The sequence below is a fragment of the Balaenoptera ricei genome, chromosome 2 (genome assembly GCF_028023285.1).
Source record: "Balaenoptera ricei isolate mBalRic1 chromosome 2, mBalRic1.hap2, whole genome shotgun sequence".
In the NCBI taxonomy this organism is placed as follows: Eukaryota; Metazoa; Chordata; class Mammalia; order Artiodactyla; family Balaenopteridae; genus Balaenoptera; species Balaenoptera ricei.
Genome location: NC_082640.1, coordinates 68,204,031 through 68,232,027, shown reverse-complemented (window position 1 = coordinate 68,232,027; position 27,997 = coordinate 68,204,031).

The window sequence follows — 27,997 nt, the reverse complement described above, 5'->3', positions numbered from 1 at the left end:
GGCTTGAGAATTAGATGAATTACTGCATGTTAAGAGTGTGGCACAGGGCCTACTGTAAAGTAAGCATTCAGTAAATAAGTTATGAGCTCTCGAGACGAGGAAGGTAGTGAGTCTGAGTGCTCATCTCAACTTCATCTATTGCTCTTCCTTGGGCAGAGACCTGAAAGCAAGTACAGTGAAGTGGTCAGGAGCCAAAGGTGGCTCTTCACTTCCCCAGGCTGGGATTTCCTCCCCAGGCACCCAGGCCAATATCAGGCTGGCCACCGGAGGGCCAGAGGCTAGACGTTAGGGGGCTGCTGCTAAGTGGGAGGCCAGGAACCAGGAGAGGCCAGCTGAAACTCAGCAAGTGCCGACGCATGCGAGGAGAAGGGACAAAGAGCATTTTCTGGAGTGGATCATAATTGTAAAGAAGCTCATGGTTCTGCCTCCAGTTAGACTGGCCTTGTCCTCCTGCTGTGTCCCAAGCCATCCTCTTGAGAACTGGAAAGTGATGGTATGCACAGTGGGACATAAGTTTGGTAGGGGAAGAGCAGACTTGGAAGGATAGAAGGGTGTTGGGGATACTTCACCCTCCTTGACCATAAATCAGAGACTTCTCCTAGCCACCCTGCCCACAGTGGCCACGGTAAACAACCTGCTGGGTGAGGCCTGGCCCTGGGGATCCTTCTATGAGCAGTGCTCTCGGTGGACTCATTTAACTGCTGTGACAGTGTCAGCATCTGTGTGCCTGGGAGCTGGCTTCTTCTCCCTCGTCCTTAGAATCCTCTTTTGAGAAGTGATAAGACTTCTTTTTCCTGCATGATGGCAGACAAGAGAACATGAATGACTCTACCAAGTGAAATAATGGACAATGCTGTATAAAGAAGAAAAAAAATTTTTTTGAATTTTATTTATTTTTTTATACAGCAGGTTCTTAATCAGTCATCCATTTTATACACATCAGTGTATACATGTCAATCCCAATCTCCCAATTCAACCCGCCACCACCCCCACCCACCGCTGCTTTCCCCCCTTGGTGTCCATATGTTTGTTCTCCACATCTGTGTCTCAATTTCTGCCCTGCAAACGGGTTCATCTGTACCATTTTTCTACTTCCACATATATGCGTTAATATATGATATCTGTTCTTCTCTTTCTGACTTACTTCACTCTGTATGACAGTCTCTAGATCCATCCACATCTCTACAAATGACTCAATTTCGTTCCTTTTTATGGCTGAGTAATATTCCATTGTATATATGTGCCACATCTTCCTTATCCATTCATCTGTTGATGGACACTTAGGTTGCTTCCATGACCTGGCTATTGTAAACAGTGCTGCAATGAACATTGGGGCACATGTGTCTTTTTGAATTATGGTTTTCTCTGGGTATATGCCCAGTAGTGGGATTGCTGGGTCATATGGTAATTCTACTTTTAGTTTTTTAAGGAACCTCCATACTGTTCTCCATAGTGGCTGTATCAATTTACATTCCCACCAACAGTGCAAGAGGGTTCCCTTTCCTCCACACGCTCTCCAGCATTTGTTGTTTGTAGATTTTCTGATGATGCCCATTCTAACCTGGTGTGAAGTGATACCTCATTGTAGTTTTTATTTGCATTTCTCTAATAATTAGTGATGTTGAGCAGCTTATCATGTGCCACTTGGCCATCTGTATGTCTTCTTTGGAGAAATGTCTACTTATGTCTTCTGCCCATTTTTGGATTGCGTTGTTTGTTTTTTTAATATTGAGCTGCATGAGCTGTTTATATATTTTGGAGATTAATCCTTTGTCCGTTGATTCGTTTGCAAATATTTTCTCCCATTTTGAGGATTGTCTTTTCGTCTTGTTTATGGTTTCCTCTGCTGTGCAAAAGCTTTTAAGTTTCATTAGGTCCCATTTGTTTATTTTTGTTTTTATTTCCATTTCTCTAGGAGGTGGATCAAAAAAGACCTTGCTGTGATTTATGTCAAAGAGTGTTCTTCCTATGTTTTCCTCTAAGAGTTTTATAATGTCCGGTCTTACATTTAGGTCTCTAATCCATTTTGACTTTATTTTTGTGTATGATGTTAGGGAGTGTTCTAATTTCAGTCTTTTACATGTAGCTGTCCAATTTTCCCAGCACCACTTATTGAAGAGACTGTCTTTTCTCCATTGTATATCCTTGCCCCCTTTGTCATAGATTAGTTGACCACAGGTGTGTGGGTTTATCTCTGGGCTTTCTATCTTGTTCCACTGATATATATTTCTGTTTTTGTGCCAGTACCATATTGTCTAGATTACTGTAGCTTTGTAGTATAGACTAAAGTCAGGGAGTCTGATTCCTCCAGCTCCGTTTTTTTTCCTCAAGACTGCTTTGGCTATTCGGGGTCTTTTGTGTCTCCATACAAACTTTAAGATTTTTTGTTCCAGTTCTGTAAAAAATGCCATTGGTAATTTGATAAGGATTGCAATGAATCTGTAGATTGCTTTGGGTAGTATAGTCATTTTCACAATATTGATTCTTCCAATCCAAGAACATGGTATATCTCTCCATCTGTTGGTATCATCTTTAATTTCTTCCATCAGTGTCTTATAGTTTTCCGCATACAGGTCTTTCATCTCCCTCAGTAGGTTTATTCCTAGGTATTTTATTCTTTTTGTTGTAATGGTAAATGGGAGTGTTTCCTTAATTTCTCTTTCAGATTTTTCATCATTAGTGTATAGGAATGCAAGAGATTTCTGTGCATTAATTTTGTACCCTGCAACTTTACCAAAATCATTGATTAGCTTGAGTAGTTTTCTGGTGGCATCTTTAGGATTCTCTATGTATAGTATCATGTCATCTACAAACAGTGACAGTTTTACTTCTTCTTTTCCAATTTGTATTCCTTTTATTTCTTTTTCTTCTCTGATTGCCATGGCTAGGACTTCCAAAACTGTGTTGAATAATAGTGGTGAGAGTGGACGTCCTTGTCTTGTTCCTGATCTTAGAGGAAATGCTTTCAGTTTTTCACCATTGAGAATGACGTTTGCTGTGGGTTTGTCGTATATGGCCTTTATTATGTTGAGGTAGGTTCCCTCTATGCCCACTTTCTGGAGAGTTTTTATCATAAATGGGTGTTGAATTTTGTCAAAAGCTTTTTCTGCATCTATTGAGATGATCATTTAAAAAAAACAAAAACAACAAAAAAAACCAACTAGGAAAAAAAAGAGTCCCCCACTATTATTGTGTTACTGTCGATTTCCTCTTTTAGAGCTGTTAGCAGTTGCCTTATGTATTGAGGTGTTCCTATGTTGGGTGCATACATATTTATAATTGTTATGTCTTCTTCTTGGATTGATCCCTTGACCATTATGTAGTGTCCTTCCTTGTCTCTTGTAACATTCTTTATTTTAAAGTCTATTTTATCTGATATGAGTATAGCTACTCAAGCTTTCTTTTGAGTTCCATTTGCATGGAATATCTTTTTCCATCCCCTCACTTTCAGTCTGTATGTGTCCATATGTCTTAAGTGGGTCTCTTGTAGACAGCATATAGATGGGTCTTGTTTTTGTATCCATTCAGCAAGCCTGTGTCTTTTGGTTGGAGCACTTAATCCATTCACGTTTAAGGTAATTATCGATATGTATGTATGACCATTTTCTTAATTGTTTTTGGTTTGTTTTTGTGGGTCTTTTTCTTCTCTTGTGTTTCCCACTTAGAGAAGTTCCTTTAGCATTTGTTGTAGAGCTGGTTTGGTGGTGCTGAATTCTCTTAGCTTTTGTTTGCCTGTAAAGCTTTTGATTTCTCCATCGAATCTGAATGGGATCCTTGCCGGCTAGAGTAATCTTGGTTGTAGGTTCTTCCCTTTCATCACTTTAAATGCGTCATGCCACTCCCTTCTTCATAGAGTTTCTGCTGAGAAATCAGCTGTTAACCTTATGGGAGTTCCCTTGTATGTTATTTGTCGTTTTTCCCTTGCTGCTTTCAATAATTTTTCTTTGTCTTTAATTTTTGCCAATTTGGTTACTATGTATCTCGGCATGTTTCTCCTTGGGTTTACCCTGTATGGGACTCTCTGCACTTCCTGGACTTGGGTGGCTATTTCCTTTCCCATGTTAGGGAAGTTTTTGACTATAATCTCTTCAAATATTTTCTCGGGTCCTTTCTCTCTCTCTTCTCCTTCTGGGACCCCTATAATGCGAATGTTGTTGTGTTTAATGTTTCCCCAGAGGTCTCTTAGGCTGTCTTCATTTCTTTTCATTCTTTTTTCTTTATTCTGTTCCGCAGCAGTAAATTCCACCATTCTGTCTTCCAGGTCACTTATCCATTCTTCTGCCTCAGTTATTCTGCTATTGATTCCTTCTAGTGTATTTTTCATTTCAGTTCATTTCAGTTATTGTTCATCTCTGTATTGTTCATCTCTGTTTGTTTGTTCTTTAATTCTTCTAGATCTTTGTTAAACATTTCTTGCATCTTCTCGATCTTTGCCTCCATTCTTTTTCTGAGGTCCTGGATCATCTTCACTATCATTATTCTGAATTCTTTTTCTGGAAGATTGCCTATCTCCATTTCATTTAGTTGTTTTTCTGGGGTTTTATCTTGTTCCCTCATCTGGTACATAGCCCTCTTCCTTTTCATCTTGTCTATCTTTCTGTGAATGTGGTTTTTGTTCCACAGGCTGCAGGATTGTAGTTCTTCTTGCTTCTGCTGTCTGCCCTCTGGTCAGAAAAAATATTTTTAATTGCACCACTAAGCTGGCATAAAAGTAAGGAATCACAAATGAGATGAAACCAGAACTCATTGGATGTAAATTGGTGCCAAAGCTCTCTTTTGAATTGTGGACTTCTGTCAAAATTTGGGGATCTTCAGCTTCTGTTTCATGGTTTTACAGAAGCAGGGAATAGAACAGAAAGCCTAGGGGTCACCCGATATAATGGGAGATCTCTTTGCATAAAGCTAGGACATCCCTAAAACTCTTTACCTTCAGTGTAAATGAATAAGAAGTGAACTCTGCAAAGAGGGTTGAGCATGGAAAGTAGTCTTTAAAAAAAAATCTTGATTGTGGATAAAGAGGAAAAAAACTCTAAAAATTCAAAATTATAAAGTGAACTTTAAGTGACTTTGCCACCCAAATTCATAATCAGCATGGTTCAAAAACCTCAAATGGAGAATTTAATTTTAAGTGGTCTTACACTGGAAGGAGCAAATATAAATACACTCTGGAGGAACTCTTTAAACTCAGCCCTCAATGAATTCCCACAAATAAACTTCCAAGGAAAATGAGCAACTCTCTTCCAAGGAAAATGAGCAACTTTTGCCTCAGTAAAGACAAAATAAAACAAAACACACAAGGAAATAAGGTACCAAAATGTAGGGTCAGCAGAAAAAACACACAGCAGGGACAGATCTATAAAGACTTCATACTCTGGAATTAGCAGACAGAAAAACTAGGTTTAATGCATTTGAAGAAATTTTAAAGTATTATAAATATGAGCCAGAAACAAACAGGTCTGAAACAGAATCAAGTAGATTGAGAACTGAAAAATGTAAAAACTGAAACTACAAACCCAAGTGAATTGGTTAATGAGCAGATTAGACTCTGAAGAGAGAATTTGTAAATTGGAAAATAGTTTCAAAGAACAGCCAAGTGTAGTCTAGTAACACAAAGAGCTAAAAAACATGAAAGAGAGGGAGGTGTCAAGAGACATGGAAGACAGAGTGAGAAGTTTTTTTTTTAATTTTATTTTATTTTTATATAGCAGGTTCTTATTAGTTATCTGTTTTATACATATTAGTGTATATATGTCAATCCCATCTCCCAATTCATCACACCACCACTCCCCCCCGGCTTTCCCTCCTTGGTGTCCACACGTTTGTTCTCTGCATCTGTGTCTCTATTTCTGCCTTGCAAACCAGTTCGTCTGTACCATTTTTCTAGATTCCACATATATGTGTTAATATACGATTTTTTTTTCTTTTTCTGACTTACTTCAGAGTGACACATTTTAATATATTTTGAATTTATTTATAGAAAGAGGTAATAGAGAAAATGGGGATGAGATAAAGTTTGAAGAGATAAATACTAATAATTTTACAGAATTGTTGAAAGCTTCTATTGTTTATATCCAGAAAACCTAATGAATTCCAAAAAGAATAAACACACACACACACACATGCACACCCCACCTAGACATATAGTAACTATTGCAAAAGCAGCCAGAGAGGAAAAGACAGTTTGGCAGCTGATGTTTTAACAGAAGAAAAAAAAAAGAAAGGTTGAGAGAAAATAACTACCAATGTAGAATTTTATACATAGTGAAACTATCCTTCAAGAATTAGGGTAAAGTTAGACATTTCTTTACAAACAAAAACTAAGTTTATTACCAAAAATCTTCACTAAAGGAAATTAAAAGGTATGTACTCCAGATGGCAAAATAGTTCTAGATGGAAGGTTTAAGATTCAAGAAGGAATGATGGGTAAAGATATTTGTAAATATGTAGGCAAATAGAAAATAACTGTCTGCTTAAAATATGAATAATGTGGACTGCATAAAATGTCAGTAATATGGAGAAGAAACAAGATAAAAATAGAATACTGAACAATAATAGCACATGAATTGGAAAGAGGTAACTGGAGTTAAAGAATTCTAAGACATTTATATTATCGGGTAGGAAGGCAGAAAACATCTTTAGCAAGTGCTAAGTTCAATATGCATATACAGATAACTTCCACAATCACTCAACAAATAGACAAAGAACATACAGCTTCTAATAAAGTAAAGGGGAAAAGGAAAAAACTCTCAATGTGAAAGAAAGCAAGAAAGCAGTGAGGAAAAGAGACAAAAAAGCAGGAAAAAGAAATAGTACACAATAAGATATTAGGAGTAAATTTAAATATTTCAGTAAACACAATAAATGTAAATAGACACAACTCAAAAGAAAAAAACTGTCAGACTAGATTAAAAAGGAATATGGCAATCATATGCTGTTTACCACAGGTGTATTTATAACAAAGAATACAGAAAGATCAAAAGTCTCAGCATGGAAAAAGATACGCTAGACAAATACTAACAAACTAAACCTGAAATGTTTGTGTTAATAAAAGACAAAAAAGAACTTTAAGATCAAAAATAATTGTAGAGTTAAAGAGGTACAGTATATATAATGATAGAAAAAAACTACCAAGTAAATATGAAATTCTACATTTGTATGCATATAACATATCCTCAAAACATATAAAGCAGAAATTCATAGAGCTACAGTGAAAAATAGACAAATACACCCTGTAGTGAAAGATTTTAAAAACACTTCTAGTAAACACTTCCTCTAATAAAACTTTTTAAAAATCAGTAAGCACAGTATACAAATTTTGATCTAATGGGCATATATAGAACATTGTAACCAACGATTAAAGAATACAGAAACTTTCAAGCATATATGGGAAACATTTATGAAAACTGACCATATATCAGGTTACAAAACTCATCTCCAAAAGTTTCAAAGAACTGGTATCATACAGGTCATATTCTCTAAACACAATGCAATGGAGTTAGAAAAAAACCCAAAAGATTATTAGAAGAAAACCCATGTATTAAAAAAATTAAATATATCATGCTACTAAACAATTCATGGGTCAACAAAGAAATCACAATGGAAATAAAATACTTATAACTGAACAACAGTGAAACTATTATGTATAAAAACTTGTAGGGACTTTTTCCTACAAAGTTGATTTATAATTTCTAGCTCTAAATTAGTTCCTTAGAAAAGAGAAAAGACTAAAATTTAATATACTTTTCTAACACAATTATTAGAGAGCTCAGCAGAATAATGCCAAAGAGAGTAGATAGAAAGAATAAAGGTAAAGGCAGAAATTAATGTAATAGAAAATAAATTACAATGTGAAAAAAACCCTCAAAACTTGTTCTTTGAAAAGATTAGTAAACTGACAACTCCCTAGCAAGACTGATCAAGAAAAAAAGAGAGAAAACATAAATTCCAACATCAGAAATGAAAATCTAGACACCACTATAGATCTTAAAATATAAGAAGATATTATGGACAACTTTATTCAAATCAATTAGTAAGTTCAGAGGACAATTTGCAGCAACATGGATGGACCTAGAGATTATCATACTAAGCAAAGTAACTCAGAAAGAGAAAGACAAATACTATATGATATCACTTATATGTGGAACCTAAAATACGACACAAATGAACATAGCTATGAAAGAGAAACAGACTCACAGACTTGGAGAACAGACTTGTGGTTGCCAAGGGGGAGGGGAGTGGGGGAGGGAAGGATTGGGAGTTTGGGATTAGCAGATGTAATCAGCATATATAGGATGGATAAACAGCAAGGTCCTACTGTGTAGCACAGGGAACTATATTCAATATTCTGTGGTAAACCATAATGGAAAAGAATATATATATGTATAACTGAGTCACTTTGCTGTGCAGCAGAAATTAACACAACATTGTAAATTAACTATACTTCAATAAAATTTAAAAAAAAAGAAAAAAGGAAAATTTAGAGGACAAAGTTCTTTGAAAAATATAATTTATCAAAACTGATGTAAACAGAAAATCTGAATAGTCTGTTATCTATTAAAGAAATTTAATTGTTATTAAAAACTTCCCTAGAAAGAAAACTCTAGGAATAAATGGATTTACAGGTGAATTCTTCTGAACATTTAGGGAAGAAATAATACCAATCTTTCACAAATTTTTCAGAGAAAATCAGAATAAGGAACACTTCCTAACTCTTTTTATAAGGCCAGTATCACCTTGATATTACAACCTGAAAAGGATTGCAAGAAATGAAAGGTAAAAATCAACATCTCCCATGAACATAGTTGCAAAAATTATTATCAATAGATTTTATCAATTTTTTCAATAACATCTGGCAACATATAAAAAAGGACAATACATTATGATATTTGGGATTTATTCTAGGAATGCAAGTTTGGGTTAATGTTAGAAAATCAATTGATATAATTCACAATATTAACAAAAGAGGGAAAAATCATATGATCATCTTGATAGATTCAGAAAATGCGTTTGACAAAATTCAACATTCATTTATGATAAAAATCTCATATCAAACTATAAACAGAAGGGAACATAATTAAACTGTTAAGGAGTATCTACAAAAAAAACTCCAGCAAACATCATGCTTAAATGTTGCTATTATAGAATTGTTTAATAAGCTGTTATTACTGATATTATATTATCAATATAACATTTTGAAAACTTTCTGCCTGAGATTATGAACAAGACAAGGATGCCTGCTATCACATCTCTTCAACATTGTACTGGAGGTTCTACCAAGTGCAATGAGGCAAGAAAAAGAAATGAAAGGCATAAGGATTGGAAAGGAAGAAATAAAACTTTCTTTATTCACAAATGACACGAATGTGTGCCTAGAAAATCCAAAATAACCTATAGACAACCTGCGAGAATTAATAAGTGAATTTAGCTATGTCATTGTATACAAAGTTAATAGTAAAAATCTATTTTATTTTTATGTACCAGAAAAAAGTAGGAAATGGAATTTTTTTTTTTTAGAAAATGGAATTTTAAAAGACAATTTACAATAGTAAACTGTAAGAAATATCAGTACCTAGGAATAAATCTCACAATATATGTGCAAGGTTTCTATAGTGAAAAGTATAAAATAATACTGAGAAAAATGTTAAAATCCAAAAAAGAGGGAGGAATATACCATGTTCATGGATTGAAAGATTTAATATTACAAAAATGTCAATTTCCCCAAATTAATCTATAAATTCATCATAATGTGTCAAAATCTGTATGCATGTATGTGCGTGTGCATTTGCGTATTTGGTGAACATAGACAAGTTGATTCTAAAATTCATACAGAAATGCAAAAAATCTAAAATATTTAAAATAATATCAAGAAAAACTAAGCTGGAAGACTTTCACTACCAGGTAACAAGACTAATCAAAAAGCCATAGTGGTTAAAACAGCATGGTAGATACACAAGCAGATTAATGGGACAGATTAGACAGTCTATTAACTGATCCACAAATATTCTGCACCTGATTTATGATAAAGGCAACACTATAACATAGTATAAGAACAGACCATTTTTTTCAATAAATGGTGTTAGGTTGATTGGTTATCCCCATGTAAAAAATTGTATTTGCTCCACTAGCTCACACACACAAATCAAATTCAGAAGGATTACAAATCAAAATGTGAAAAGCAAAAAAGTAAAGAAGAAGAAGAAGAAGAAGAAGAAGAAAACATTAGAGAACACTTTCATGACCCTGGAGTAGGCAATGGTCTCTTAAATAGTACACAAACAGCACTAACTATAAAGGAAAAAATGATAAATCAAACCATGTTAACATTAGAACTTTTGTTCATCCAAAGGTACCATCAGGAGAGTGAAAATGAAATCCACAATGTGAGTTAGCCCACAAAGTACTCATACCCATAATATAGACAAAACTCCTATAAATCATTAAGATAAAAACAAAAATCTCAGTTAATAAATGGACAAAATACTTGGTGAACAGACACTTTAGAAAGAGGAATCCAAATCACCAATAAATACATGAAAAGCTGCTCAACTTCATTAGTCATCAGAGAAATGCAAATTAAAGCCATAATGAGAATAAATTTGGACCCCTACTTCACCCATACACAAAAATGAACTCAAAATAGATCACAGATCTAAGTGTAAGTTAAAACTATAAAACTCTTAGAAGAAAACATGGGCATAAATCTTCATGACCTGAGTCAAAAAATGATTTCTCAGAGGTGATAAAAGAGAAGACTAAATTGTGCTTTACCAAGATTAAAAACTTTGTGTTTCAAAGGACACCATCAAGAAGGTAAAAGATAATTCTCAGAATGGGAGTAAATTTTTGCAAATCATAAATCTAATAAAGGACTTGTATCCAGAATATATAAAGAACTCACAACTCATTAATAATAATAAAAACAAATAGCCCAATTAAAAGTGAGCAAAGGATTTAAACAGACATTTCTCCAAAGAAGATATATAAATGGCCAATAAGCACAGGAAAAGATGTTCAACATCATTAGTCATTTGGGAAATGCAAATTGAAATCACAATGAGATACAACTTCACACACACTAGAATAATTTTAAAAATTAAAAAAATAAAAATAGACAATAAAAAGTACTGGGACTCTCCAACACTGCTGGTGGGAACGTAAAATGAAAATGAAACAGCACCCGTGCAAAAATGTCTGGCAGTTCCCAAGTAGTTACCATATGATTCAGCAATTTTACTCCTAGATATCTATCCAAGAGAAATGAAAACATATATCCACACAAAACTTGTACATGGATGTTCATAGCAGCATTATTTATAACAGCCAAAAAGTGGGGGAAAAATCCCACATGTTCATCAACTGATAAATGGGTAAAATTAAACTTAGTATATCCATACAATGGACTATTACTTGGCAACAAAAAGGAATAGAGTACTGACATATACTACAGCATGGATGAACACTGGAAACATTATGCTAAGTGAAAGAAGCTAGTCATAATTGACTACATATTTCCGGATTCCACTTATATGGAATGTCCAGAATAAGCAGATTTTTAGGGAAAAAAGTAGATTAGTACTGCCTAGGACTGAGGTGGGAGGGACAGGAAGTGGAGGGAGAATAGAGAGTAATTGGTAAAGGGCACAAAATTTCTTTTGGGGATGATGAAAATGTTCTGAAATTAGATTATGGTGATAGGTGCAAAACTCTAAAAAACAGACTAAAAACCATTGAATTGTACACTTGAAATAGATGACTTTATTTATTTTTTTTAAGTGAAAGCAAGTTTATTTAGAGAGACACACATTCCATAGGCAGAATGCAAAATGCCGTCTGTCTCAGAAGGCGAGAGCGGCCGCTAGATGAACTTTATTGTATGTAAATTATATCTCAAAAAAGTCATTCAAAACAAACATACAATGAGATACAACTTCACTCCTACCAGAATTTTAAAATGAGAAAAGACAAAATATCAATTAGTGGCAAGGGCGGGGACCGCTCGGAACCCTCTTACATTGCTGGTGGGAATGTAGGTTGGTAAAATCACTTTGGAAAATTGTTAGGCAGAATCTCCTAAAGTTGAACATACAGCTACTCTATGATTTGGCAATTCCACTCCAGAATACATTTCCAAAAGACACGTATCAGAATGTTTTTAACCACACCATTCATAGTAGGCCCAAACTAGAAACTACGGGATGCTCATGAACAGGAGAATGGATAAATGAATTGTGGTATATTCACACAATGCTGCAATGAGAATGAGTGAGCTACAATTACACATAACAATGTGAATACATCTCATAAGTATAATGCTGAGTGAAGAAGCCAGACCTCAAAGAGTAAACCCTATATGATTTCATTTAAATGAATTTCAAAAACAGGTGACATAGACTTGTATCTAGATGGGTTAGAAAGAGTTGGGTCAGTGCTTATCCCTAGAGAGTAGTGACTGACAGGGGGCACAAGGGGATTTTGAGGCTGCTATTAACGTTCTACTTCTTGATCTTGATTACATGGGTGTGTTCAGTTTGTGACAATCCAGTGGATTATTAACTTAAGATATATGTACTTTTCTAATGTATATTATACAGCAATAAAAAAGTTATAAAAAATACCAAATACAAAAACAGCAAAAAATGTAAAGAATTTAGGAATAAATTTAACAGAGATGGGTTAGCCTTTTATGGATAGATCATAAAACTTAACTGAAAGACATTAACAAAGACCTAAACAAATGGAAAGATAGACCACGTTCTTGGATAGGAAGACCAATATCATCATGATGTCAGTTCTCCCAAAGTAGGTATGTAAATTCAATATAATTCCAATGAAAATCCCAACAGTATTTTTAAAAAGACTTTTTAAAAAAATTTTAACAGGCTGATTCTCAAATTTATATGAAAGAGCAAAAAAGTCAAGAATAGCTAAGACACTCTGATTTTAAAAACCTCAACAAACCAGATGGTGGACTCATCATGCCAGATATCAGGGTTTATCATAGCAATATGATAAACACAGTTTGATATTAGCATAGGGATGAAATAGAATAGAGAGCTCAGAAATCAAGTCTCACATATGTACATGCTTGATTTATGACAGACCAGATATTGCAGAGCTGCAGTACTAGGACAATTGGTTATCCATATGGAAAAAAATGAAATTAGTTTCCTACCTTACACAGTACAAAAAGAAATCAATTCCAGATGGAATAAAGGCTTAAATATAAAAGGAAAAACTATAAAAAGATTAGAAGATAATATAGGAGAATATCTTTATGACCTCAGAGTAGGGAAAGATTTCCTGAATAAGATAAAATAAGTGCAAACCAGAAAGGCAAAGAATGATAAATTTAACTGCATTAAAATTAAGAAGTTTTAGTTCCTTTGCCTATTTAAAATTAGGTTATTTGTTTTTTTATTATTGAATCGTGATAGTTCTTTATATATCCTAGATACAAGTTCTTTGTCAAACATATGATTTGTGCAAATTTTCTCCCACGTTCGCTTTCTTGATGGTGTTCTATGAAGCACAGAAAGTTTTAATTTTATGTTCAGTTTATCTATTTTTTCTTTTGTCATCTGTACTTTTGATGTCATATCTAAGAAATCATTTTTAATCCAAGGTTATGAAGATCTATACACATCCTCTGAGAGTTTTATAGTTTTAGCTCTTATGTTTAGGTCTTTGATCCATTTTGAGCTAATTTTTGCATATGGTGTGATGCAGGAGACAAACTTCATTCTTTTGCATGTGGAAATTTATTATTTAAAAATACATATTGCCCAATTTAAAGAATAAGCACAGGATTTGAAAAGACATTTCTCCAAAGAAAATACACAAATGGCCAATAAGTACTTGAAAAGATGCTCAACATCATTAGTCATTAGGGAAATGCAAATCAAAACCACAGTGAGATACCACTTCACACCCTCTAGGATGGCTATGATCAAAAACACAGACTATAACAAGTGGTAGAGAGGATGTAGAGAAATCAGAACATATATTGATACATTGTTGGTGGTAAAATGGTGCAGACACTTTGAAAAACAGTTTGGCAGTTCCTCAAATGAATAAACACAGAGTTACCCTATGACCCCCAAATTTCACTCCTAGGTACATACCCAACAGAATTGAAAATATGTTCTCACAAAAAATTGCACATGATAAACTGTAAGGTGACGGATGGAAACTAAATTTTTGTGAGTATGCTGTAGTGTATGCAGAAGTAGAAATATAATTTTGACCACATGAAACTTACACAATGTTACAAACCAATGTTACCTCAAAAAAATAAATTAAACAAATTTGGGGCTTCCCTGGTGGCGCAGTGGTTGAGAATCTGCCTGCCAATGCAGGGGACACGGGTTTGAGCCCTGGTCTGGGAAGCTCCCACATGCCGCGGAGCAACTAGGCCCGTGAGCCACAGTTACTGAGCCTGCGCGTCTGGAGCCTGTGCTCCGCAACAAGAGAGGCCGCGATAGTGAGAGGCCCGCGCACCGCGATGAAGAGCGGCCCCCACTTGCCACAACTAGAGAAAGCCCTCGCACAGAAACGAAGACCCAACACAGCCAAAAATAAAAATAAAATAAATTAATTAAAAAAAAATTTGTACATGAATGTTCATAGCAGCATTATTATAACAGCTATAGAGTGAAAACAACACAGATATCTGTCACTTCCTGATGGACAGAAAAACAAAATGTCATACATCTACACAACGGAATATTATTGGGCCTTGAAAAGGAATGAAGAACTGATATGTGCTACAACGTGGCTGAGCCTTGAACACATTATGCTTAGTGAAAGAAGCCAGTCACAAAATATTACATATTGTATGATCCATTTATGTAAAATGTCCAGAAGAGGCAAATCTATAGAGATGGAAAGTAGATTAATGGTTCTAGGGATTATGGGGAGAGAAGAATGGGAGTGACTGCTAAGGGGTACGGAATTTCTTTTGGAGGTGATAAAAATGTTCTTCAATTAGATTGTGGTTGCACAACAGTGTAGGTATACTAAAAACTACTGAGTTGTTAACTCTGAAAGGGCAAAATTTATGGTATGTGAATTATATCTCAATAATAATAATAAACATAGGTGGGTAAACTGTTTTCAAAATTAAAGACTTATTAACCCCAAATCAAGACATGGTTACCTCTAGTGTGTGTATTAGGGGGAGGGGGTTATTACTACATGGAATGGGGGCGGGCAGTTCTAATGTACTGATAATGTTTCATTTCTTAATGTGGATGATGTGTACATGATGTTCCTTTTTATGATTCTACAAACTATACACACACCTCTTGTGCACTTCTGTATATGTGATATATGTTACAATAAATAAAAATAATAAAGTGAGGGAGTTGGATTAGATGATCTCTGAGGGTCCTCTTTCCCCAGATGGCCTCCAGCTCTGGGGAAGTGATAGAGGAGTAGAGGCAGTTCTTAAACATAGATGTGATAGCGCCCCAGAACAGGGGAGCGGTCATGAGCCTGTCCTGGTGTGGACACTTAAGTGGAGAGGAGGTTTCCCAGGGCTGACCCTGAGCGTGGTCTCTGGGGATCTCAGGTTAGTCATCTCCCAGAAGGCCTCAAGGGGACACTCATTACACTGACTCTCAGCCAGGAACACCAGACATCTGCAGCTGTCAGCCCCATCCTCCATCCAAGGGGGCAGGGGAAGGGCAGGTCCTCTTGAACAAAGCACATGAATCCCGTGGATAAACCTAAATACTACATTGTTAATTTGCGAGTAGAACTCAGTACTCCTGTCAGTGTGCCCACATTTTCTTCCTGAAGGGGGGCTAAGTGGGGGCCCTCATCTCCAGCAGGAAGTGGCTCAGGGCACTCACAGTGAGGACAGGGGGACCATCCCTCTCACACCTGGATGGCCTTGCCAGTGAGGCTGGAATCTTCACAGTCTATTGATACAATTTCCTGCATCTCTCATCTCAACAGGGGTGACCTGTCCTATACTCAGTCAATGAATATTCATCAAGTGCTACTCTGACCCAGATCCCATGGTAGGTACTGGGAATACAGCATTGAGCAGAAGAGAGCTTACAGCCTAACAAGGAGGCAGGACATATTTACTAATAACCACACAGCTAAAAATAAAATTACAAACTGAGATAAATGCAATGGAAACTCATCAGTTCTGCTCACCAGTGAATCCTAGACGCTAGAGGAGCATATGGCACAGGTGTGTTTGATGAATAAATGAATGACTAGAGATTGAACGAAATGAATTTATGTAAATAAAAATGCTTCCAGTCCATGGCCCAGGGCTTCCTCTGCCTGTATTTCCAGGCACTACCCAGTGGTGGCCTGGGCACACCACCAGTCTCTCTCTTCTGTGATTGGCCAACCCCTCCCCATGTGACCTACACATTCTCTCTTTAGACCTTTCCATCAGGATGCAGCTCAGTCTTGCTGACATGGGACCAGTCTGTCTCTGAAGGTAACTTTGCTTACCACTGCCCTGATCTAAGTTATTGGCAAGCAGGTCCCTGCGGTTGCCAGCACTGACAGCACTTACGTGGCTATCACGGAGCAGCCAGGGGTGGTCATTAGAGTAGCATGAGGGTGAGATGCTGATTACCTCCCATCCAGGGGAAATGCTCAGGGAACTGGGAGATGCCACTTCCTCTACGTAGCAGGCATGAGCTTGTTCCCGGTGCTGTCCAGACTTGCCAGGCAGAGCAATGACTGGGGCCTTGGGGGGCAGTGAGGAGCTGTCAGTCTACAGACAAGACAGACGGAGCAAGGTCCTTGGAAGTGCTCAGTGGTGATGAGAGAGTAGAAGGGCGCTGCTGAGAGTCAAGGAAGGAGGAGAAAAAAGGAGGGAATTCTACAGGCAGCTGACCCGAGAGATTTACAGCATGGAATGGGAGGAGCCCACTTGCTCTGCTACTGCAAAAAGAGACCCTGGTCTTCTGAGAATGTGGAAACCGACTAGCGGATGGGCCAGGCTGACTTAAGTCTGCCTGTTTCCCAGAAGCAGAGTCCTTCTCCAGAAGGCAAGGTAAGGATGGTCTTTTTTTGAGAGCCAATTCTGCCTAATTCTCTAGGAACCAGGGAGACTGAAAAGAGCACATACTTGCCTATTCTCCCCTTGAGAGGTCACAGTCTAGACGGTCAGTCAGGGAAATGGACCCCAATGGGATAGGGTGTAAGAAGCTGCCAGGATGGGTGGTAGAGACTGAAGGAGCTGCAGGCCCCGTCCCCAGAGGCAGTGAAGCCAGATGGTTAGAGCAAAGCCCCTGACTCACACAGCCAGCCCTGGGCTTGCGTCCCAGCTCTGTCACTGACAAACTGTGTGACCTTGGGCAACTTACTTAAACTCTCCAGATCCCCTGTATCCTCCTCCCCTTCAAAATGGGGATAAAAATAGTACCCACTGGGGAGTGATAACGCACCTAGGATTTATGTGAGGTGATCTCTTAGCATAGCACTTGGCATGTTTGAAACCTCAATAAGTGTTAGTTACTGTAATAATAATTATTATTATATATTATCATTATTATTGTTACTATAATAACAATAATTACCATTGTTATTACTATCCTGGTTCAGAGAAGAGAGAGAGGCCTAGAGAACCTGAGATAAGCTTCACAGAGCAGGCAGAACATCTCCCTTAAAGGAAGAGTAAAAATTGGATACATAGAAAGGATGGCATCAGTGGGGGAAACTGAGGCAGGGAATAGGGAGGAGTGGGTGGAGGTGGTAGCTGGCAGACAGGATAGAGCACAAAGATGGAGCTGGGGAGTCTTGAGGGTTGAAGAAAGATAGCTGATGGGACCTGGTGGGGCTAAGCATGGGCCTTGAACTTCCATCTACAGAGCCCTCAGTACCTTCGCAGAGGCAAGGACCCCTGTGACCTGCTGAAGGACTCCTTGAAAGTGTCACCCCTCCCTTCCTGAGATCACCCAGTCACATGCGGTGAATTCGTGAGGCAGCTGCTATTTTGGAAAGATCATCACTGGAGAATAGGGAAGACTCCCAGCTCTGCCTCTAGCTGGCCAAGGATGACGCTGTGCTGGTCCTCCCTTCTCGGGACCTCAGTTTCCTTATGTATAAAATGGGGGTGGGGGAAATACCTGATCTCTAAAGTTCCTGCTACTTGCTGATCTCTATCTAAAAAAAAAAAAATCCAACTCTAACCATGCTACTCTTGTTTCACAGATCTGGGGGGACAAATCTCCAGATATTTTATTTAGCTGGAGTTCATGGAGAGGTTGCTATGAGCTGACCCTAATAGTCTCGCTTACTTTTACGTCTGAAAATTAACACGGCAACTGCTGTCTCTGGTTCTGAATTTCAGGACTAATATTTGTTTTAAAACCTTTTTAAATGCAGATTGGCTCCAGACTAACCCACAGGCACCTGTGGGGGTGGGGGATGGAGGAAACCTTTGTCTTGAGGTCAGTGGACATGGCTGGAACGCTGGCTCAGCCGCTCACCATCCACTTTATCTTAGTCAGATACTTAACCTCAACGAGTCTCTGCTTTCTCTAAAATAGGGTTAAGGGTCTTTTTCTCATGAGGTGAAGGGCAGTTGGGATGTCATCACGGTCATTATATGCTTATCTTGTTTTTCTTCCATGTCTTGAACTTTGGCCATCACAACAGTCTTGTGAACCAAAACAGATGCTATTGTCTCCGTTTTCTGGTTGGGAAACTGAGGCTCAGAAAGGGGGAGTGAATTTTCCAAAGCCACACAGCAAGGGCAGAGCTAGGATTAGAGAGCCACTTCCTATCTCCTTTGTACCATGATGGCACCTACACAGACCTGCATTTTTCATGACTACCGTGAAGGAGACTTGGAATTCACCACCCTTGTCTTGTGGACCCAGGTGAGGCCAGGATAACCTTGCAGTGGGTTGCAGATGCAGTGTTCTCTGACATCTGTGCTGCCGGGGCAGGGCCTTCATGGGAGCAGCTCTCCAGCCTGGACCGGGAGACCCCCCTCCTCCAATCGATGACCATGGCCCAGTAAGGCGAGGCAGGGCCATGTGGCTATCAACCACAACTACCAGCAGGCCCCTGATTCCAGCAGCTGTCCCAGAAGCTGCAACCCAGGCCTGTAATTTCCAGACTGGGCCTGGACCAAGAGCAACCCCATTGCTGAATCAGGCACTCGATCAGTCCGATCTTATTATTTCTTGGCTCCCTGGCCAAGCAGCTTCGCCTCCAGGAGGTGGCACACAGGAGCCTGCCTTCCGCTTGGCATGCCTGGGGCACTGGCCAGCTTCATTCTGGCCTCCTCACTGTCTCTGCCCTGCTCCCCAGAGCTCTCTTGCCTGGAGGAACCCATGCCCCTCACTCCTTGCCCCTCACCCCCAGCATCCCTCCAGCCTCCTCCATCAATTGCAAACCTTCCTGGCTCCATCTCACCGGCTGAATCATGCATTTCTTCTCCCCAGAGGGCCCCAGCTGGTGTTCCTGCCAGACAATCTGACAATCTGTGCAGATAACTGTAGGGCACTTTCCCACAAAAAAATGGGAAAATGGCCCAGAAATTAGAGAGCTTGCCTCCCTTCTTCACCCTCCACCACTCCCCTACCACTTAGCAAAATGCCTGAGCTCAGCCAAAGAGGAAATGGTTCTTAGGAGGACAAAGCAGGGACTTCTTGCTACCTCCAAGTGTCTATTTTGTTCTCAGGTGGGCCAAAAGGCTGAGCATCCTGTCCTGGACCCCAGTGCCCTGCAGAAGAGGCTGAGGACTTGGGCCAGTGAAGTCCTGGTATTTACTCCTTAAAGACCTTGGCATCTGTCACCTTCATCTCTGGTGGCGATGGCTCTGGACCGTACAGTCACCTCCCAGCAGGGCTAATTGCATGCCTGCTAGGTCTTCTCCATCTCTTTCCCACAGGGAAGCCAGGGCCTCTTTCTGAAATGTAAATATGTTACACTCCTCTGTGCCCCTTCTTTAAAGCCCATCAATGGCTCCTTACTGCTTTTCGGGAATTGCCACTGTCACATCTCCAAGGCCCTGCCTGGTCAGCCCTCTCTCAGGCCTCGTTCCACCTCCATCACTGCCCAGCTTACATCAGCCTGCCTGCAGTTCCCCAAGGCCACACTCCCTCTCGCCACAGGACCCTTGCACATGCTGTTCCTTCTGCCTAGAGTGCTCTTCTCTATCCGTTACCTGACAACACCTGTTTATCCTCAGACCTCAGTCCACATGTCCTCAAGCCCAGCTCCTTCAGGGGACCCCCTCCATAGCACCATGGACCTCCCCATGACAGCAGAATCATGATGCAATTGTATGTTTGTCTTTGTGGTTATTTGGTTAATGTCTGTCTCTTCCACGAGAGCAGGGAGCTTATCTGCTTTTTTTCAGTCCTGTGTCCCCAGTGCCTAGTACCCTGCTGGGCACAGGGCAAGTGTCCAGTCATTATTTGTAGAGTGGGGGAAGCAAATGTTGTATCTTCCTGGTGCCAAACTCTCATGGCCCAGGAGCTTCTGATGGAGGCCACACAGGGCTCAGAGAAAAAGACATGGCAAAGTTGAGGGCTGTGGATGATTCAGTCCCTTTGTAAGCGTGGAAAGACACATATGTGCATCCTTAGAGTGTGTACGTGTGTGTGTTCACATCCAGTGTAGTTATGTGTAGGCATAATCTCATGGCCCAAACTCCTGTCAGTGCAGAAGTCCCTCTACCACATACCTGACAGAGGGTCACCAGCCTCAGACTGAACATTCCAGTGACGGGGGGAGCAGTATTTAAAAATACAGACCTTCAGGTCAGACAGGCCTGGGTTGGGGTCCCAGGTTCCATCACTGAATAAGCCATTTGACATTTTGGACCCTTGGTTTCCTTCCTTGAAAAACAGAGATGATAATTTCTACCTAATAGGATTATGGTGAAAATTTAATGTAATACTGCATTTGACGTAGTTAACACATGCTGGACACACAGGAGGAGCTTACACTAAAACCCATATTTGGCTCTTCTTCTCTGAGTAAACTTTGATTTTGTCCCAGGTCAGTCTTAATCAGGAACCAAGAGTTTATCATGTCCCTCAAAAGCAAATTCACTGCCCAAAGCGTAAGTGAAAACCATGAAGCTCAGTGAAGATTTTGAGGAGGGCTCTATTATATGTTATACTCTACATCAGAACAATAAAAGCTTCCAGACATCCTTCTCATCAGATTTGCCCTCCATCCACCATGCTACAGTGTTATTTTTCCTCCACCCTTTCTCCATACAGCTCTTAATTACTCTGCCCAGCAGTTCAGCTCCAGCCCAAACTTGCATTCACCATGCAGGGAAGTAAAAGCTCACAGTTTCCCAGACCTGCATTCCCCAGCAGTGATTTAACACCAGTGATTACATTTGGTTATGGAGGTTGTCCCCTTGAGGTTTATCCAACTCTTAAGTCCAGCTGCTGGTCATTACTCCTCTTTCTAGCCTTATGGAATGCTTTCTCTAAGAGGAAATTGTGGTAAATAAAATATCTCTAATTTTTAAGCAAATCATGAAGCCCACTCCACTGCAGGGTGAGTCTGTGATAAAGTTCTTTCGTATGTTGAGCTGAAATCTGTCTCCTTGTAACTACTACCCACTGGAGCAGCTCCCCTGAATTTCATACTCTCCTTCACAGGGCAAGTCTTCAAATACATCAATTTCCTTTAGGAAACACCCCTTAGTCTACTCTGGCCTTCAGCCTTGTCAAGAATTCCACATCACGCTTTTGCGTTTGTCCTTGGCTGTGTGTCTGTCTGTCCTTTCAGTTTTCATGTACGTCCTTTTCCAGTTGTGGTTCATAGAGTGTCTGATGCCACCATATTGGCATCAACTAGCTCCCCTTAACCTCCTCTGTGTCAGGTCACATCTGACAATACTGGCTGAATTTTCATAGCTCTAAGATACAGTCTCTCAACGTGAGATGTGAGAGCCACTTGCCTCTATTATCTAGAGAGATTATTAAAAACACAGATTCTGGGCTTTATCCCAGACCTACTAAAACCAAGCCTCTGGGGATAGGGCCCAGGAATAGTGTTTTAAACAAATTCCCCAGGACTTACGATGCACAGTTAAAATAGCAAACCACAGTTCTAAGGCAACCAGAGATGCACCTAGTAAAACTGGGACCCCTTGCATATTCTGTTGTGCTTACTCCCCAAGTAGATTTGTCTAAAAAAGGATGGAATTCTTGATGGGGTTGGTGGTGGGGAGGAGAGAAGTGGTTTTTTTCTTTTCTTTTTTTTCTTTTATGAGCAGAGGCTGTTTATCATGTAATAGAATGTTCCTTTCCTGGGGCTTTAGTAACATCATTTCTGGAGCTACTAGGGTTTCTAAAAATGCCCCAGAAGCTGACGAATTGAGCTAGTTCCAAACCCACTGGCCAGTTGCTCAACCATGCTATGCATTTTTGTGTTCAGTAATATTTATTGAGTGCCTTCCTTGTGCCTGGCACTGGGGATACTTTGGTGAACAAAGCAGACACATCCTGCCCTCATAGAGCTTAATTTCTAGTGGAAAATGAATAAGACCAAAGGACAAAGAAGAAAGGAGACAACAGTAGCAGGTAAATGATGTTAGCTTTCCTCTGGGGGTTGAAAATGCAATGGGAGGTGGGGTTGAGACATAATAGATAGAGGTGACCTATGAGGAGGTCATAAAGGAGATTTCCAAGGGTACAGGAGGGATGGCAGAAGTGGGGGAGTCTGAAGGTGATTAGGACTGTGCCAAGGAGAATCTGGGTCTTATGTCACACTACAGGGGGCCAAGACCTATGCAGTAGACTGGCAGCCTATAGACAGGTAGTAACTGTAGCTGGGGGGTATAGGAAGACAGAGAAAGAAGTGAATGTCAGGGTGAGGAGGTGTAAGCATGATATTTAGGAACATGAGCTATAACTCTGGGCATACAGGAAGATGAGGTTTCAATGTGGGTCCAGGCTGGGGAACCTCCGAGCAGATAGTTTGTAGGTTTGGCTCATCCTTATGTGGTTTCATATCTATTGAACATGGTGCATTGGTCCCTCTCCTGACAAACGGCACATGACAGAGTGGAGGGCTGGGCTCCAGGGCTCACCAGAGGCACAAGTGAAACGTGCATTCTGAACATGTGACGGGAAAAGAGACGTCACACACACAAGCACACACAGTCACCCTCCTTCCTTTGCTACACTGAGATTGTTAGGTATGGATTAGGGATTAGGGCTACAGAGCTGCTGGTATGGAGGTTACAGGAGGAAAGAGTATTTGCTGCTTTATGACATCTGCACTGAAGATCTATAACAATCTCATTCTGGGCAGCTCTCTGCTTCTCCGAGTCTGCAATTGAACTTTTCACAGTGAGTTAGTAATAAAAGCATCAACAAAGGAGAGAGCTCTTCAAATAGCACCAAACTGGCATTCGTACTCCTGAAAAGTGGAAAACACATTTTTGAGGTCAGATTTTTTATAGTTGGGAAGTCATTTTAACCAAAGCAACTAGCCTAGTGATGCGTTATTTTGACTATACAGTTTTATGTTCATTATATTCTGCAGTACTGTAATAACCTTTCCCTCCATCCTTTGATAAATATTTATCTTGCCCCATTATGTTCCAGGTACTGTCCTAGATGCCCAGTGGGGAGAAGGACTAGCCCCAACCTTTCTGGAGCTTTTGCTCTTGTGTAAGATCAGGCCTGTGGAGCAGAGAGGCTTGGTGGGGAACAGAGGGCTGGGAGTCCATACCAAGGCCATTGTGGCCTTTCTGGACGTGTAGCCTTCCCTCCACCCTCCCAGGAGACATGGCTGGGCCGGCACCCATTACTGTTCACAGAGAAGAAGGTCATAAGTGTGCAGGGTACAAGGAGGCCCTGGGGCTGCTGAGTAGTGAGGGGAGAAGCCTCAGTCCAGCGCTATCTGCTCCCAAAGACCAGACGCCGCCGCTTCCTTCACCCCTCCCCCCTCCTCAGGAAAGTTCTGCTTCCCCGCTTTGATTCCCCATCATCCTGGGGATGGAGTGGAGTGGAATCTGCTTTGGTTGTGGCCAGGTTCCTGTGGAGCATCAGAAGCCAAAGTCACACTGGTCTGGGAATGCGTCTAAGGTCAGTGCTAAAGCCCAGCTCTACTGCCTTCCCTGGGGCTCCTTCAAAACACGGCCTCCAGGTCCACCTGCCCTGGGCTTTTCTGGCCGCCCCGCTCCATTCAACGTTGACTCTCGCTGCATGCTGAGCAAGTGTGCTGGGCACTGGGGACACAGAAACATGAAGCACGTGCCCAGTGTGCCTGGGATGGACACTTGATGGTTTGACGGAGTAAGAGCGGGGGCCTGAGGAGGCCTAAGGTCAGGAACACTTAACTCTGAGAGGCAGATGTGCCCAGACTTAAACTGATGCTATTTTCTCTTTAAGGATGCTCCCGCAGGGCAGGTCCATTGTGGTACCCAGTGCCTAGCACAAGAGCCTGACACACAGCAGATGCTTGTTGTATCTTTGTTGAGTAAATGACTAAACACAGCCAGGCAGTAAATGTGGGTAAGCCATTGGGCTTGCAGCTCTCTCATGCCCTGGGTTGTGTGACCGAGATATTTTCCCCTCCAGAGGGAGTTCCAAAGAGGTACAGCAACCACCACTGGTTTGGCATGGAGGATCTCACTATTAGTGACCTCTGAGGAGTCTTGCTTCCAGATGTGATGGGCAGTGGAGCTAATGAAACTGAGGCTTCAGGACTCCTCTCTTGACTGGGCCCTTCCAAGGCTGGGCATTCTCTGCTGGGGGTGCAGGATGTCTGATCACCTTTGCCCTGGTGGTGTCAGCATGACCCCATGTATTGTACACAGAGCTCCCCAACACCTACCCCTGGGGGACATCACCAAACATGTGAACCCTGATTTTAAAGCCCATGGAGAAGACTCTGAAGGAGACGCCACGAAGATCCAGCCTTTGCTGTCACCCTGCTCCTTGGGTACCTGTCTGGCAGGTGGGAGTGATGGTGATGGCTGGACTGAGCTGGGCCAGATGCCCGGGGAACAACCTCTGGGCATAAAGCACCAGCTGAGCAGGAAACTTCACGGGAAGTTTTATGTGCGATATTACTAGTAACAAGCTGTGAAGCCAATTTTTTCAAATTACCAACAACACAAAACATATTTTGATAACACATGCCAGAGGGAAAATGGAATTATCTTTCCCCTCTCTAGAAAATCCATATGATATAAATAGATGGTCAAACAGGGTGCAGTCAGAAATGTTAAAATATAGGGGAAAGAAAGTATCAGTATCCTTGAGGTGTGTTAGAGTGCAATTATTATTAATGAAAATATTATAGTATTCTTTTGGATTTTGTGATGTTTGTGTTGTCACATTTTTAAAATTTACAGTTTGTGATTTCTAGTTCTAAATACTTTTATACCTGATTTTATATTTTGTATATTTTTTTTCTTGCACTGTCTCTCCTTCCCCAAATTAGATAAGCTTCAGGATCTGCACAACATGGATACGTCAGTATGGTTCATCACTGCTGTAGTCATTGCTTATTTTTTTATGTAGGTGTTTTAATAAACACCCTTGAACCTACCATGCAATACCAAGAAATGAAACACCGGTAACATATGTATTTCTCCCATCCCATCTTCCTGCCTCCCCCTCCCGAGTCAACCACTGTCCTGAATCTTGTATTCATCATTCCCTTACTTTAAAAATGTGTTCACCAGGGCTTCCCTGGTGGCGCAGTGGTTGAGAGTCTGCCTGCCAATGCAGGGGACACGGGTTCGAGCCCTGGTCTGGGAGGATCCCACATGCCGCGGAGCAACTGGGCCCGTGAGCCACAATTACTGAGCCTGCGCGTCTGGAGCCTGTGCTCCGCAACAAGAGAGGCCACGATAATGAGAGGCCCGCGCACCGCGATGAAGAATGGCCCCCGCTTGCTGCAATTAGAGAAAGCCCTCACACAGAAACGAAGACCCAACACAGCCATAAAAATAAATAAATAAATAAACCCAAAGTTTAAAAAAAAAAAATGTGTTCACCAAATACATGTGTTTAGTTTTACTGTGTTATTGTTTTAAATCTTTATAAAAGTGGTATTGTGAGTCAGAATCACTAACTCAAATTGGATCTGAGAGAACATGTAGGCATCTTTTCCACTGTGTTTCTTCTGTGTTTACCTACTAAATCACATATTACATAGTACTGGACGTTTTAGTTAACATGAGTGTCTTCTCTGTTTATCTTAGAAGCAGAGACTAGGTATACCCAATTCTAAATGCACGTGAAATATATGTAGACATATGTGCATTGCTGTTATTGTTGTTGAGTGAACACCTTATTACTTACTTGATCCATATGTGTTATAGCTGCTGAGATGCTAATAAAGAAAAATGGAAAGAGACCAAAAAAAAAGTGGTATTGTGCTGTTTGTGTATTTATGTTTGTGTTCGTGGACTGAAGACTCAAAATAGTAAAGATGTCCATACTCCCCAAATTAATATTTAGGTTTAATGCAGTTTCTACAAGATACTGTGTCGATATAGATAAGCTTATTCTAAAATTTATATGGAAAGACAAAAGAACTAGAATAGCGAGAATAATTTCTAGAAAGAAAAATAAATTGGGAGAAATCAGTCTACTCAATTTCGAGACTTACTGAATAGCTATAGCAATCAAGATTGTGTGGTATTGGTGGCAGGACAGACACACAGATCAACAGAACAGAATAGAGAACTCTGAAATCGACCCACACAAATATACCCAACTGATTTTTGACAAAGCTGCAAAAGCAATTCAACAGAGAAAGGACAGCCTTTTCCACAAATGGTGCTGGAGTGACTGAACATCCATAAGCAGAAAAATAAACCTTGATCCAAACCTCACACCTTGTACAAAAATTAACCCAAAATGAATTGCAGACTTTAATATAAAGCATAAAACTATAAAGCATTTGGGAAAAAAAACATAGGGGGAAAATCTTTGTGATCTAGGGCTAAACAAAGAGTCCTTAGACTTGACACCAAAATCATGATCCATAAAAGGAAAAAATTATAAGTTCGACCTCATCAAAATTAAAACTTTTATTCTAAAAAATATTTTATTTCACCCTGTGGGTGAAAAACAAGCACAGGCTGAGGAAAAATATTTGCAAACCATGTAACTGACAAGAACTAGTATTTAGAATATCTAAAGCATTCTCAAAACTCAACAGTAAAAACCTCAAACAATCCAATTAGGAAAAGGGCAAAGATAGGCACAGACATTTCACCAGAGAGGATATTCAGATGGCAAATAAGCACAGAAAGAGATGTTCATCATCATTAGCCACTAAGGTCATGCAAATTAATACTACAGTGAGATAGCACTACTCTCAGGATGGCTAAAATCAAAATAGTGACAGTGCGGAGAGACTGGATCACTCACACATTGCTGGTGAGAATGTAAGATGGTACAGCTACTCTGGAAAACAATTTGGCAGTTTCTTAAAAAACTAAACATGTAACTACCATATGACACAGCAATTGCACCCCTAGGCACTTATTCCAAAGAAACCAAGACTTGTGTTCACATAAAAACATGTACATGGGACTTCCCTGGTGGCGGAGTGGTGAAGAATCCTCCTGCCAATGCAGGGGACACGGGTTCGATCTCTGGTCCGGGAAGATCCCACATGCCACGGAGCAACTATGCCCGTGTGCCACAACTACTGAGCCTGTGCTCTAGAACCCACGAGCCACAATTACTGAAGCCCGCGTGCCTAGAGTCCGTGCTCCGCAACAAGAGAAGCTACGACAATAAGAGGCCCGCGCACCGCAAGGAAAAGTAGCCCCCGCTCGCTGGAACTAGAGAAAGCCGGCGCACAGCAACAAAGACCAAACACAGCCAAAAATTAAAATAAACCAAATAAATAAATTTACAAAAAAATATAAAATATTTTTTAAAAAACCAACAACATGTACATGAATGTTAATAACGGTTTTATTTGTAACAGTCCAAAACTGGAACCAACTCAGATGTCCCTTAACAGGTGAATGGTTAAACAAGCTGGTGGTATATCCACATCACAG